The 13,953-nt window shown below is 48.8% G+C and overlaps 1 protein-coding gene across 2 annotated transcripts in view; it reads left to right on the top strand.

Annotated features, from left to right (window-relative positions):
* CLIC6 (chloride intracellular channel 6) overlaps positions 1-13,953 on the top strand; it is a 235,892-nt gene that overhangs the window by 40,340 nt on the left and 181,599 nt on the right. The window lies entirely within an intron of this gene.

The raw sequence follows: 13,953 nt of genomic DNA, 5'->3' as shown, positions 1-13,953 counted from the left end.
TCTTTACACTGCTCATTTGATAGACTTACCTTGCGCATGATGTGAATATCAGAACATTTCATTCGTTTTCACTATCACTTTATTCGTTTTTTATAAACAAAAAACTACACAAAGAACCACCAATAACGCCGCGATCGTACCTTTTCAAGCACAAAATAAACCATAAGAGGTTAAATTACAGATTGTTAGGTCAAGAGCAGGAACGCACCAATTCATCAATCAAATTCTTAGATCCTTCAGCATTGACAGTTCTGATTTGGAACCCACAGTTTGAGAAGTGGAAGCTCAAGGGAATTCTCAAGTCGGATGGCACAGTGCACCATGCGTGACGGTGTACAATAATGTATCCTGCGCTCATTGTACATAAGACTTCATCTGAGATCGTCTGTCTATACCCCTCCAGAGTTTATTCTCAGCGCTGACCTGCCTGATCATGTGTTTCCATGATCTCTCGTGTGTTCATGCTTCAGTCACCTACTCATTCATTGCTCTGATTCTATTGACTAGCAGTAAACCACGAGGATGAATTTAGTTGTGTACTACATATTTCATTGTGCGCAGGATTCTACTGAATCGGCAGTGATAAGAAGGCAGCGCCAGATTTCAGTCCTTTCATTTTTTTAACGTAACATTTTATTGTTGTCGATAAGTACACAGCCAACATAAACACCATTGCTTGACATGTCAGTGTGGGATCAGACAGAAGATACGTTTGCCAACCATAATGCAAAGGGCCCAAGGAGATCACCATTGATAGCCGTGTCCAACATCATGTCATGTCCAATAAAAGCACATCATACCCTCAACATCCCACCTCGCTTGCCCCAAACATTCATTAACTTCGCAGGACACCCCACGCATTATTCACCCGTCTCTAAGGCCATACACATGTCCACTTCTGCCGATCATCGGGCAGTCTGTGGGCGCTCTGGGGCCCCCCAGAGTGAAGCGATAACTTTTTTAGTCTGTCCCAGGGTTACAGACAGGACATCCTCTCATATTTAGTGAACCCAACCTCCCCCCACGTCCCCAGCAGCACACATTTCGGGTCTCTGGGGACCGCAGAACCCAATACAGCCAACAGCCTACCAATACATTTCCCCCAGAACAGTTGTACTTGAGAATACTCCCATAATCTGTAAGTACAGCATTGTGTGGGAGTAGTAGACCCAATGTACGATCTTTGAGGCAAAGCCTGGCAGACATACCAATTTCCCTATGGAACATCAACGCCTCCACCCACTCCTCAGTATCCAAAGAGCCCACATCCCACATCCCCCTCCCATCTGTTCTTGAGGCGGGACAGTTCCTGGGTCCTGAAGGTGAATAATACTTGGTAGAGAGTGGAAGTGACCTTGGCCTCAATGCGTGCCAAGAGTCATTTAGACTCCAGTAGGGAGCACTGTGGAACATCATTCAAGACTGGGAACTGCGAACTCATTGCGTGTGTCAGCTGTATATAACTAAAGTGCTCACTGCCCCGTAAACCGAACTACTCCAATGGAAGGAGGCCCCCCTCTCGCACAACATCCGCCGGAGACAGCATCCCATGATTCTCCCAATTCCTGATGTGACCCATCCGGAGGAGTTCTGGAAGGTGAGTTGCTCCAAAGGGGTTGACTTAAAGTTGGCCTCCCACCCCATCCAATGTGCCTGTGCGCCTCAGCCCATATCTGTTGCACAAGCCTTTTCATATGCGGGAGCACAGGCCCAACCCCTCCTCCCATATAACACTTGTACCGGAGACCTCCCCGCCATCCAGCCCCGCTCAGATTCAATATGAGGTAACTCGGGATCCCGTGTAGCCAGTCATTCACCACTCCCAACTGTGCCACCCAGTAGTATCTTTGCAAACAGGGCATGCCGATCTCACGCTCCCACTAGGAGTTTTAAGGGCAATGCGTGCTTGCTTACCCCTCCCACCCCCACAAAAGCTCCCTGAGAAACACCTAGATCCTTCCAAAGACCATCTTGAAGACCGGGAGAGTGGCATTCTGCAACATGAACAGAAACGTAGGCAAAGATAGTGTCTTAAAGTGGGCTGCTTTGCCCTTCAAGTTCAATGGAAGGGACCGACAATTTGTCAATTATCGGGTGCAGGTTTAGTCTGAGAAACTCAGAGAGATGTCCGCCCAACCGGATACCCAAATATTTGAAGCCTGTCGTAGGTAACTGGTATGGGCAGTCCTGTGGAACTGCCACGTTCCCGACCTTGTATGGAGAAGAGGACCGATTTCTGCCAGTTGACCTTAAGGCAGCTGGCAGCTGAGCCCCTGGTAGTCATTGGGGATTTGCATCATTGAGTTGCAGGAGACAGCTGGACGACCCATATAGATCAGTAGATCTGCATACAGAGAGACCCGTTCCTCACCACCCCAGGGCCATCTGAATCCCTCCCAGTCCAGCCTGGACCTAAGTTCTATCACTAGCGGCTCCACTGCAAGAGTGAACAGTTGAGGTGAGAGGGGGCAGCCCTGTCTCGTCCCCGCCCAGAGGAAAGGTCCTGGAATAGATCCCATTAACCCTAACTTCGTCCACTGGCGAGTTGTACAGTAGGCGCACCCAACTCAAAAAATTCTCTCCAAAACCCATACCTTCTATAGTTCTCTATAGAGAGTCCCAGTACACTGAGTCAAATGCCTTTTCGAAATCAACTGAGAGTAGAGCTAGAGGACACAAGATTGTGAAGGCTTGACTCATGGCCATGTGTACCCTGCATAGATTCATGCGAGTGGATTTAGATGGCATGAACCCACACTGATCCGGATGAATCGGGTGCCCTATAACTCCCAACAAGCGATTATCCAGAACTTTCACCAGGACTTTTGCCTTCCCATTTATCCGTGAAATGAGTCTATTCCCATTTTGGCAAGGACTACTATACGCGCTTTCTTCAAGTCCTTGGGCAGTGCACTGTCCTGCTTTCTATGCAAAAATAACCAGTGGGCTCGGAGCGGTCAAACCACTGTGTCTCCCAGTCTTTTTCAGAGCTCTAATGGAAAACCATATGGTCCTGTGGATATCCCTGACTGCAGTTGAGCAACAGCTGTTGCTATTTCTTCTTCCGATATATCTGCCTCCAGACCCATTCGCTGTTGCGCTGTCAACCGTGGGAAAACTGCTGGGTCGATCACCCCCGGCCTACCGTCCCAGGGTTGACTCAGCGGGGCACTGTATACGGATTCATAGTACGCTGCGAATGCCTGAGCAATGTCTGTGTCTTCTGTCAGAGCATCCTGATGTCATCCTGCATGATTCTCACATGGCTATTTCCCCTATCCGTTCTTTCCAGCCTCGCCAGCATCTTAACCGCCTTATCCCCAGCCGTGTGAATCTGGCTTTGCTTGCGCCAGTGCGGCTGCTTAGCATTACCTAGTGCTACATTCGGGAGTGTTTCCTGGGCATTCTGCAATGACAGCTGCGCGACCGGAGACTTTTAACGCAATGAAATCTTTCTCTATCACGTTTGGAAGCCGTCACTATTTCCCTTAACGTGGCTGTGTATTGCTTCTGTCGTGCCGCTACCTGTGAGATCGCCTCCCCACTGAGAACGGTTTTGAACCCCTCCCAGATGGTAACCGGGCTGTCTACAGATCCTTCGTTAATGGTAAAGTATTCCCCGACAGTGTGCATTAATGCCTCAGAGAATTCAGGGAAACCCAAATAGTACGAGTTCACCCTCCACATGGGTGAGGGTGTTGCATGCCCACTTTTGAGTTCAATGAGCAGCAGCGAGTGGTCCGAAATCCCCCTGGCTAGGAACTTTGCTGAGAGGAGCCTGCAGGATTAAAAAAAGAGTCCAACCTTGACATGGAGTGGTGAGCCCCAGAAAAGAACGAAAAATCTAATTTCCCCCGGTGTGTAGGCACCTCCAAGCAGCTAAACAGCCCATTGCTGTCGCAAAGGAGCACAGTTTAGTGGGCAGCACTGGATTCCTGCTACAAACTGGACCCAGATGTCCTCTTGACCCTGCACAATAAGCTTCTGGAGGTTATTGAGTAATTCCTGCGTGGGAGGGGGTACATAAACCACCACTTTACCCCATGTGGCTCCCCATAGCTCCCCCCGGATCAGCACAAACATCCCCCTGGAGTCCGCCCACACCTCTTTGAGCAATGGCACCCTCTTATGTATAAGGATCAAAGTGCCCTGCACCCCTCTGGAGAAGCCGGCATGAAAGGCTGTTCTATAGTTAGTTCTCGTGAAGAACTATGCAATCCCGCTAAGTGAGTTTCGGTAAGGAGGGCAAAATCTGCTATCTATTGTGAGACTGTAACACAAGTCTAATACCAGAGACCAGGCCATTTACTTTCACGTTAATAACGTGACCCCTTAATCATGGTTAATTCTCCCCAAGAATCCATGTCCAAGCCCCATACTATGGGAGCCCCAACCCCCCTAAAATCCAGGGGTAAAGCAAAGACCATCAATGCTGATGTACCCCCCGCCCCAGCCAAGCACTGTGAACCAACAACAATGCAAACCCCCCCCCCCCCAACTCCCTCCACCCTGCACTTCACTTGCAACTGAAGCACCCGTTGCCCACAGTCCGTGTGAAACCTGCACGGACTAACTAAATCATCCATGAGCGTAATGTCCGCAGAGACAGTTAATATTCTAACAGGGCCTATCCCCAGGCAATCAGCTGTTCAAAGGCCCAGTTACTGAAGTTAAATCTGCCATAGAAATCTAACATTTCCAGCTGAGCTTGTATTCACCTCACAGAAAAGTAATCCATCATCCACCCATTCTGGGGTGTCGCCGATGTCCTCTGGAGTTGCCAGGTCCAGCGAATACAGTGGGGCTGAGGACAGCACTTGTTCCGGCACCCATCGCTGTGCCTCCGACCGTGACATGGGGACCAACGAGGGCTGAACATTGGTTTCATACCATTCCCATGCCTCCCACAGCATGGAGAAAAGGAGCGCCTTTGCCCCACAATATACTTTCAGCTGCGAGGGGAAGAGGAGGGTGTACTTGATGCCACTGGAAAGCAACTTTCTCCTGATTGAATCAAAGGACTGCCATGCCCGTTTCACCTTCCTTGCATAGTCTGGGAAGAATCCAATGTGGGAGCCATTGAAAGTGATTGGTTCGGTAGCCCTCGCCATTTTGGATGAGAGCATTACTGTCTCTGTAATTCAGGAGCCTTGTGACGACCGTTTTTGGGTGGGCTCCCAGTACGGGCCTGCCAGTGGGTCTGTCTTCTCTTTCCAATACGCCATGGATCTGTGAGCCATTGCCCCAGAAAAGGTTCCATGCACCCTCCGCTTTCTCTGGCAGTCCCAAAATGTGGAGGTTATTTTGCCTCGTCCTCCCTTCACTGTCCAGGGTCTTGAGCTTTTGGGATAACATTGCTAGTTGCTTCTCCATCTTCTTCAACATGTCTGTGTCCGGTATACCTGGTTTCACCCTTATTAGGGATCATAGGTGCAGTATAGTCCTGAAAGCCTTGTGCTTATATACACACACATATACTGGTGGATTCATGCTCAATTTGTGTGTAGCATTCAATTCATAGCAAGTGTCTTATATATATATTGTTTCCCTTTAACATGTTCTATGTGTGCCAATAGTCATTACATATATATTCATTCATGGCCTTGATGCAATACAGGCTACCTACAGAACAGTGTGGAAAAAGAAAACGACTGGTGCTGTTGGCAAACGGCTGTTAAAATGATCTCTGTTAGTAGGAGCACTTTGACTGTTTGTGGGCTCTACCTTGACCTTTAGCCTCTGATTCCCCTATGTTCAGCTTTAGTTAAGCAGAAAGTACCTCATTCACTGGTTCCAGTAGCATCCTCTGATGGGATTTTGCCCGTTCTGGACATCTGCAGGGTTCACTGGCAAGGCAATAATTTCAGTGTCCACCTGGACTGCGGTACAGCTCCTCTCAATACTCCTTCCAGGGGCTGCAGAGAGGAGTGCTGTGCAGACTTATCCAGGGACTCTGGGGGAACATTTCCATTGGCACTGACTCAAGGAAGTTTGTCTTCTCTGGCTACTCATCCGACCTGGCTCCAGGAATTTTCATCTGGATGAGCTAGGTTTGTGATCAGGGGGGCCTAATTTCCATTGGGTGTGGGCGAAGGAGTTCCCTAAACAAAGTGCTGACATTAATCCAAATTTCCCAGATCCGTGATTCAGTAAAAAAGTCTTCCCAGATCTGGAAATATGCATTTGCACAGCTCTATAAAAACAGTATAAAGCAATAGAGAATCAAGGAAAATAGTGTTGCAACATCAGTCTATCTACATTCCCTTGCCATCTGTTCTCCCCTTTCTATTATATCTACTTCTCCTTCACCCCCCAGTCACCTTCCATCAGCTCCCCCTGTCCACCATTTCCATTTATCTCCACTCCCACCTACCCCCTAACCCCCCAAAAAAACACCATGGGCCTCATTACGAGTCCGGCGGTAACCGCGGCGGTAAAACCGCCTGGTTACCGCCGGACTCGTATTACCATTCCGCCTCCGTGATTCCCGGAATTACCGGGGCATTACAACCCCGGTTTTCCGGGAATCACGGAGGCGGAATGGTGTAAATCCCCATTCCCATTGAGTCCTATGGGAATCGGGATCATGGAAACACCGGCAGCATCTTGTAATGCTGCCGGTGTTTCCTCGTCCGCCTGCATGCGGGAGGTGTTAAACCCGCCAGGTCAGACCTGGCGGGAACATCACCTCCCGCCTGCAGGGGTCGGGATCAGGCGGTCCGGAAACAACGGTGGCGGCGGGTTTACCGCCACCGTTATTTCCGGACCGCCACGGTCGTAATGAGGCCCCATGTCTTTCTTGGCCTGGCTGGGGAGAATTGAGAGTGATGCTTCCTCCTCCTCTGCGGGGGCTGAGGAGCAAGACACCCAGTGTTTGTTCCATTTCAGATGGTGTGCTCTCAACAATGCCCCCCTGAACACTGTGGCTACTCCTGGCAGGCTTTGGAGGAGGTGCTTGTGGTCCTGCCACCTTGTTGTGAAAGACAACCACCCCCACCCCTCCAGAATACTGATGCAAGGAATAGGAATTTTTGTTTCTTACAACATGACATTTTGAAGCACAATTTCTTTTTTTGTTTGTTGCATTTTTGCAAAACATTTTTATTCAGTTGCGTACTAGCATGTAGGAAAGAGATCCAGGGTGGGGGAAGTGGGGTCAGGAGACAGACGGTGCAGGTTGAGGGATTTCTGTCTTCCTGGTATCACTCCCGGTGGGGCTTGGCAGGGAGTAGGGGCCATTGCTGCCCTGCCACTTCCCTATACGTCATTGTCTGCTACATTCTGTTTACTTACTGGTTATTATATGCAATTGTCCATTAGGGCTTTTTGTTTGATGTGTTTACTTTGATTTGCTATTGAATTTCACAATGTAGTTTAATAAATGTTCAGGCTACTCTTGCACACAGAAAAAAGATGCATTCTGTATAGGTTGGAAACCCACTGGTAAGCACGCTTGAGAAGAAGATCTGAAAGTGGTCCATCCCTGCCATCCTAGCCGTGTCATTTTCAGGTAGGGCCTTGTTGGATCAATTCAGTGAGGTGCAGCTTGATTCCCTAGGCATAGCAAACAAGACACCCACATCTGGGCATACACACTTTACTTAGGGAGACAGACTGAAACCGAAACACATTGGCAAAGTCAAGAGTTTGGGATTTTGATTAGGCATGGATAGGCATTTGCCAGTCAGTGCCATAAGCGTAACACCTGGCCATGATATGGGAACAACTGGGAAACTGTGAGTACCTGGGCATATTATGCCATTGCCTTTGAAATGTCTCTCTAATACCTATATGCAAGCCAAAACTGTTGGCTTTGCAAATGCTTGTTGTAGACAGGACTCCAGTGCAAGGAATATTGTGCATTGCCACAGATATATATATATATATATAAAGCGGAAAACCTGTTTGTTTGTTTGTTCCTCATACAATTCCACACCGTTCCACCAATCTGCACCAGATTTTGCACAGTTACCTGTTAGGACTCTCTGGGTGGACACTGCATCCCATTCCCCCGGATTTAAGCCCCTGCACAAATAAGACGGTTGCCTGGAAGCGACAAAACATTAAGGTGGTTGTAGAAGGACCAGACAGAGCTTATTTCAAGTGGCTGGACATGAGGAACAGAACTCCAAGGTCAACCACGATTCCAGGCCCTAGGATGCACGTTTCCGAGATATATGCACTGCAACGCACAAAACATCAATGTGGTCATAGAAGGACCTTACAAAGCTCATTTGAACCGTCTTGATGCCAGGAACAACACCTGAGGGATGAAAACCCATATTTCAAGGCCCTAGGATGCACTGTTTATGAAATATCTGCACTACAATGCACTGCACCATACTCCCATTATGCTGCTCCCCTCCATGTCTACTCTGCGATTGTCAACAATTGATGAGAGTGTTATCATGTCTGTTTACAGAATCCATGCGAAGTACGGGCACCATTTGCTAGTTGCTTATAAAATCAACTGGCTGAAGACACACATTAAGAGATTTTTTATCACACCACACCCTCATTTACAGAGGCAATTAAGTAATTAAACTCAAATGAATGCTTAGATATAACACTGGCACGTCCCCCACAGCACAAAGAGTGGTGTTACTTTGTGGTAGGTATTAACATAGCCATGGCTTTTGTTGGGTGGGTAACTGACCAAACTGACCAAACACGTCCATAGGATCTGTGGTAGGCATTAACATAGCCATGGCTTTTGTTGGGTGGGTAACTGACCAAACTGACCAAACACGTCCATAGGATGTGTGTTTCTCCTCACATCCTATCTCCAGCCTATCTATCTTCCACTACAAGAGTTCTGGTTTATACTTAGTAGGCAAAACTAAAAAAGGGTGCATGCATGTCTCTAAAATTAATCATAACCACCGACATTGCTCTGGTCAGCCTTCCATACCGTTGTCTGCAAATCAGCTTTCGCCCTGCCATTAATTTGAGCAGCCCTGCCCAAACTGCTAGACTGCTAGACCACAAGGCCAAACATTACCTGTGGTTGCTTGTGTTCCAGTGCAGAGGCTTCATGGCCTAACAATTGAGAATGAACTGCACCTTTCGGTGATATGACCAAGAGTCATTTTACTAATGGCTTGTCCCACTCTGTAATGGCACAGCTATACTAAAGACTTATGGCATGGTGGAATGTTGTGCAGAGAAATTATAGTGGTAATGTTTAATTCAAAGCCTTGCATGCATCACTTTTTCAATTTGCTACTTTCCCCTCCAGAATTACATTTGTGTTACTACCAACCTTATTTTTTCACTTATACTCAAGTAGTTAATGCAGCAGAATATATATTTTCAATGTAATTTGTAAGGGTCCACAGTCAGTTGATGCACCTTCTGTAGAAACCTGTGTGCAATCAACATCACCTGCCATTTATTGTTTGATATAGTTAACCATTGTATTAAGCATGATATGAAAAAACGCAATATTCTCCAAAAATTAAGCATACTTTAAATTAGAGAAACCAACTTTGCGATTTTCGGTTTGAGAAAATAGTTGTATGCAGCCTTCTTGAGTAAGTGGAACCTCACTTAGAGATGTGAATGGCCCTTCATCTCCCTGGCCATTTATGCTTCCATGGCTGTGGGGCATAGATCATTGTTCTGGACAAGCAACCAAATCCTGTCCGGGACTCCTTCAGTGAAGCCCCTTAGAATGCCAATCTCTCTGCATTTTGCCGCACATTTAGAGTGAACCCCACACCCCTTATGTCTCCACTCCCTCAGGTCCCACTTGTAATGCCTCCTTTGTAGGGGGGAGCAGAGGGAGGCCGTGGGTGGGCCTGGCCCCCCTGCTGGAGCCGGGCCTGCTACCCATTCCGGCCCCTCCCCCAACTTGCCTTGTTCGGGCGCTAATCTTCATCCCGGTTCAGGCCCGCCCATGTCTACTTCCTGTTTCAGATATGTTGTTGGACGTCCTTCTTCTGAATAGGCCACTGTTGAGCTGGTTGGGTTGACAACAGATACACCAGCAGTCAGTTTGAGAAGTCATAATGAACACGCCACCTTGAAGGACACACTGCCAAGACTAACATAGTAAACCAGCATTATTTTTATTTCTCTTTTTCCTCTAGTGTGTATTTTAGATTTATTTTTTTTACCTTTGCAGGCTTTACCCAAGATTCCCATACACGAGGGAAACCGGAGGTCTGGTCATTGCATTCTGGTACTGGAGTCTTTACCCTCCTTTACCCTTTTGTTTGGTGAACTAAGCTACTTCTGAGATTATGGTTTGTGTTGATGAGCTGAATTGTATATGGCTATCTGCTAATGTACGAAACATACTTTTTATGAGAAAAGCCTAATACTTTGGTTTACATTAACTAGTAGGGCACCTGGCACCGCCATAAATTATAAACAATACCAAAATAATGTACATCTATCCCTACCTGTGCAGTATGTTATGCCTATTTAATGCGTTTTACTGCATTGCTTTAGGTTTGATGCTCTGAGCCTTATTTCCAGAATATTTAATGTGCTTCACCTATTACCAACCTACATTCCCTATTCACCCTTCGGCAACCACCCTCTTCACTGATGATGCCCAATGAGACCAAAACATGTCTGGGGATGCTTGTGGTCTCATGCAGAAAGGATGTGACCAAGCTGTTTGGGCTGGACTGCCCCTTTTGTGGTGGCACCAAGCCTGATTTGCATATAGTCTTTACCCTTCGGTAATGGCTTGGGAGGCTGAAGAAAGATGGTCTGAAGGGTTGCCCAGAGCATAGTAAGAGCTTAAGAATAATTCCAAACATCCAGCTATCACCTCTTTTGTTTTGCATATTGGACAGGGTTTTCATCATACAGAGGGTTGCTTCTGATTTCAGCTGTGGCCACAGTTGGACTCTGATGAAAGAGCAAGGAACCAGAAGGAACGGGGTCTATATTTGCATAGTAATGAAAAGGAATGGCAAAGTTCTTGAAGTGATATTTGTGGGTGCTGTTGTGCCGGGGCACAATTCAAGGAATGCTGGGGTACAAGTTATGGTCTTGGGCACTTCTTGCTGGGGTTGATCCTCAACAATATATATTGTATATTGTATAGACAGTAGCCTCTGTTACAGCTTTGCCTGTGTAGCCAGTTTCCCCATGTTCGCTGTGTGTCATCTTTCTTAACAGGCAGACATTTATCCTCAGTAGGCTCAAATGCTTCTTCTGGCTGCACAGTTTGGTGAATATGCTCTGTATCCAGCATCTGTTAGTCACCACAGAACTTTTCCTTCCTAGGAAGGGCATTCCTGCACTTCCTGAACCACAGCCCCATCAGCGAGATCGAAGGCAGGCTCTGACACTTGATCCTTCCCCCACTTCCCGATTGTCCACTGTCCTATTGAGCGCTCCGTGCACCTCCTCTCCATTTCCGAGACTGTAGGCATGTTGGTTTGGCCCTGATATTTCTCTCAGTCTACGGTACCATCCCATAGCAATGCCTCATCCAAGATGTGATCTGGCACTGCTGTGGTGTTGGTGTTAAAGGAAACAAACTTCCAGCATGTTAAATGTCATGGGCCTTCACAAATGGAACAGACACAACATGCTGTACTTTGCCCCCATACAATATAAAATCTTTCCAATGCCAATCGAAAATGAATAACATCCTTTATTCATGTGTCCCGTCTCCTTTCCTCCATCCTTATGGCTGTCCCCCAGCAAGGGGACGGTACAGGAACCCTTGACAGTGAAAAATTGAGTATAGCACGCGAAGGTGCGGTCCTGGCCGTGGGAACGCACCTGAGGCTCCGCCATCCGGCGCCTCACCTCAGTCCCTTTTTCTGCACAGACGGTGTCAGACCTGGGAGCCAGGTGCAGAGATTTTTTAACTTTCCGCTAGCTCCCCGTTTGTTTTATTTTTCAATCTTCACCTCCCTTCGGTGCCTCACCTCCGCCAGCGCATGCCGGCTGCAGGAAGATTCACGAGATGCGCGTCCTGTGACCACTCGTTCCTGGCCACAGACCCCCATGCACCCTGTCTTGAGTGCCTGGGACCTGACCAACACTGGGACACATGCACAGCTTGCAGCCCTCTCGGTCACCGGGCATTGAAGAATCGATTGTCACATTGGAGGGAGACTTTCCACGCTTCTCCTCCAGGTCATCTTAAAGAGTTCGTCTCCAGGACCCCTCATCAAGACAAGGTAGGCCCTTTGTTTAGTACGGCTCCTCAGCGTAGAGACTCCTTCCCAGGGGTTCCCATGAGCAAGAGAACCTTGGATTCAGGTTCTGGCAGACGCAAGGCCGCTTAGGCTACTGGCTGCCAAGATGAGGGGTCCGGGGGCTCTTCCGGGTAATTTGTTGGGAGACTCGAGGCCGTCAGTGCTCCCAAGCTGAGGGGCTTAGGAGCTCTACGGGGCGGGCCACTGAGGGGCTATCAAGTTTGGCCTCCTTGTTGGCCTAAAGGGGCAAGGATTGTTGTGTTCTACCTCCAAGAGTCAGTCCTTAATACTATCCAGCATGACTACCAGCTCAGTTGCTGAGGGTGCACAGCCTACCAGACCCACCTCCGAGGTCGTGAACAAGGGCGATTCAACTACCAGCCAGCAGGCCGAGGGCTCAGGGCCTACCAGAGCGATTTCTCAGGTTGACGTTCTGTTTCGGGTTCAAGGGCAAAGGCGTGTCCTCCCATGATGTCTGACCCAGCATGTGGCTCAGGGCCTTCACGCCCTCCCGCCCAAGGCGTGGCGCAAGGCCCCAAGATAGTGGTTAAGCACGCCTCACACGCCTCGGTGCTTCGATCAGGAAAGGAGGCCCAGCCCTGTGGAGGGCCGCCCCCCCCATCTCAGGAACCGCCTTGCCTAGAGGACTGCTTCGTTGAAGCCCAGGGCCAACACCGAGATGAATAAGAAATTAGACCAGAGGTTCAGGCTGGTGGATGGGGAGCCAGTCATCCTAGCCTCCCAATCCCAGCCTCGCTCTGCAGTGGTGGCTGCGGCCTCACTGTATTCCAAACCATCGTCTTCGTCATCTTCCTCTGTGGGAGGCACCTCCAGTTGTCTGTCCAAGGAGGAGTCTTTTGGCAAACGGTGCTACGTCATCTCAGGGCTGCATTTGCGGCAGGCTAATGCCGACGCCCTACTAGCCGCGACTAACCAGAAGCTGCGTCGAGAGCTCAGGGAGTTTCTGCCTGACCTCCCTCTGGAGAGGTAAGCCTCCTTCAAGGCCAGCCTGGCGGACACCTGGGCAATTGCACAGGACCTCATGGAGTCTTCAGTCTCCCACACCCACACAGCCAGCTGAGGGCCGTGCCTGGGGGTTGAAATGAGACGGACAGCGTGGATGCATGCCACTAGATTTTTATCAGATGTGCAACAGCGGATCCTGGATTTTTCCTTCGTGGGTTCTGACCTTTTTCATTCGCCCACCGATGATGAGTAGACAAAGAAGAAGACCTCTACACAAACCGGCACATCCTTGGCCTTCCTGATTAAGCCAGGGCAAAAGTCCTTCCCTCAATCTCAGGGCAGTACCGACTTCAAACCCAGCGCTTTCACCGGCTTCAAGGGGTTTCGGGACCGCAGTGCATGGAGGCTTGACAGATCGCCCAGTGACCACAGGAGGAAGCAGCAGAGAACTTTACGCATTTATTTCCGCTCCGGCCTCAGATGCCAAGAAGCAATGACGTCATGGTTGGGGAACACAGCTCGCCTGTAGGGGGCCGGCTGGCTCTCTTCCAGGACAGCTGGAAGCGTTATTTCAAGAGTCCTCAGATCCTTTCTATAGTCTCCACGGGCTTCAGTCTTCCTCTTCCTTTTCCTCTACCATCCTTTCCTCCTCTACGTCAGATAGAGTTCTCTCCCTTTTACGGGAGATCTTTTCTGTTTTGGAGATGCAGGCGGGGGAACCGGTTCCTCAGACAGGGGCTCTGGCTTCTACTCCAGGATTTCTGCGCTACCCAAGAACAACCAAGCTGGCCAGAGGGTTAGACCTGGACCTGTCATT

The sequence above is a fragment of the Ambystoma mexicanum genome, chromosome 7p (genome assembly GCF_040938575.1).
Source record: "Ambystoma mexicanum isolate Mex_15411 chromosome 7p, UKY_AmexF1_1, whole genome shotgun sequence".
Taxonomy (NCBI): domain Eukaryota; kingdom Metazoa; phylum Chordata; class Amphibia; order Caudata; family Ambystomatidae; genus Ambystoma; species Ambystoma mexicanum.
Note: the sequence above shows the minus strand (reverse complement) of the source record. Positions and strands in the feature narration are given on the sequence as shown.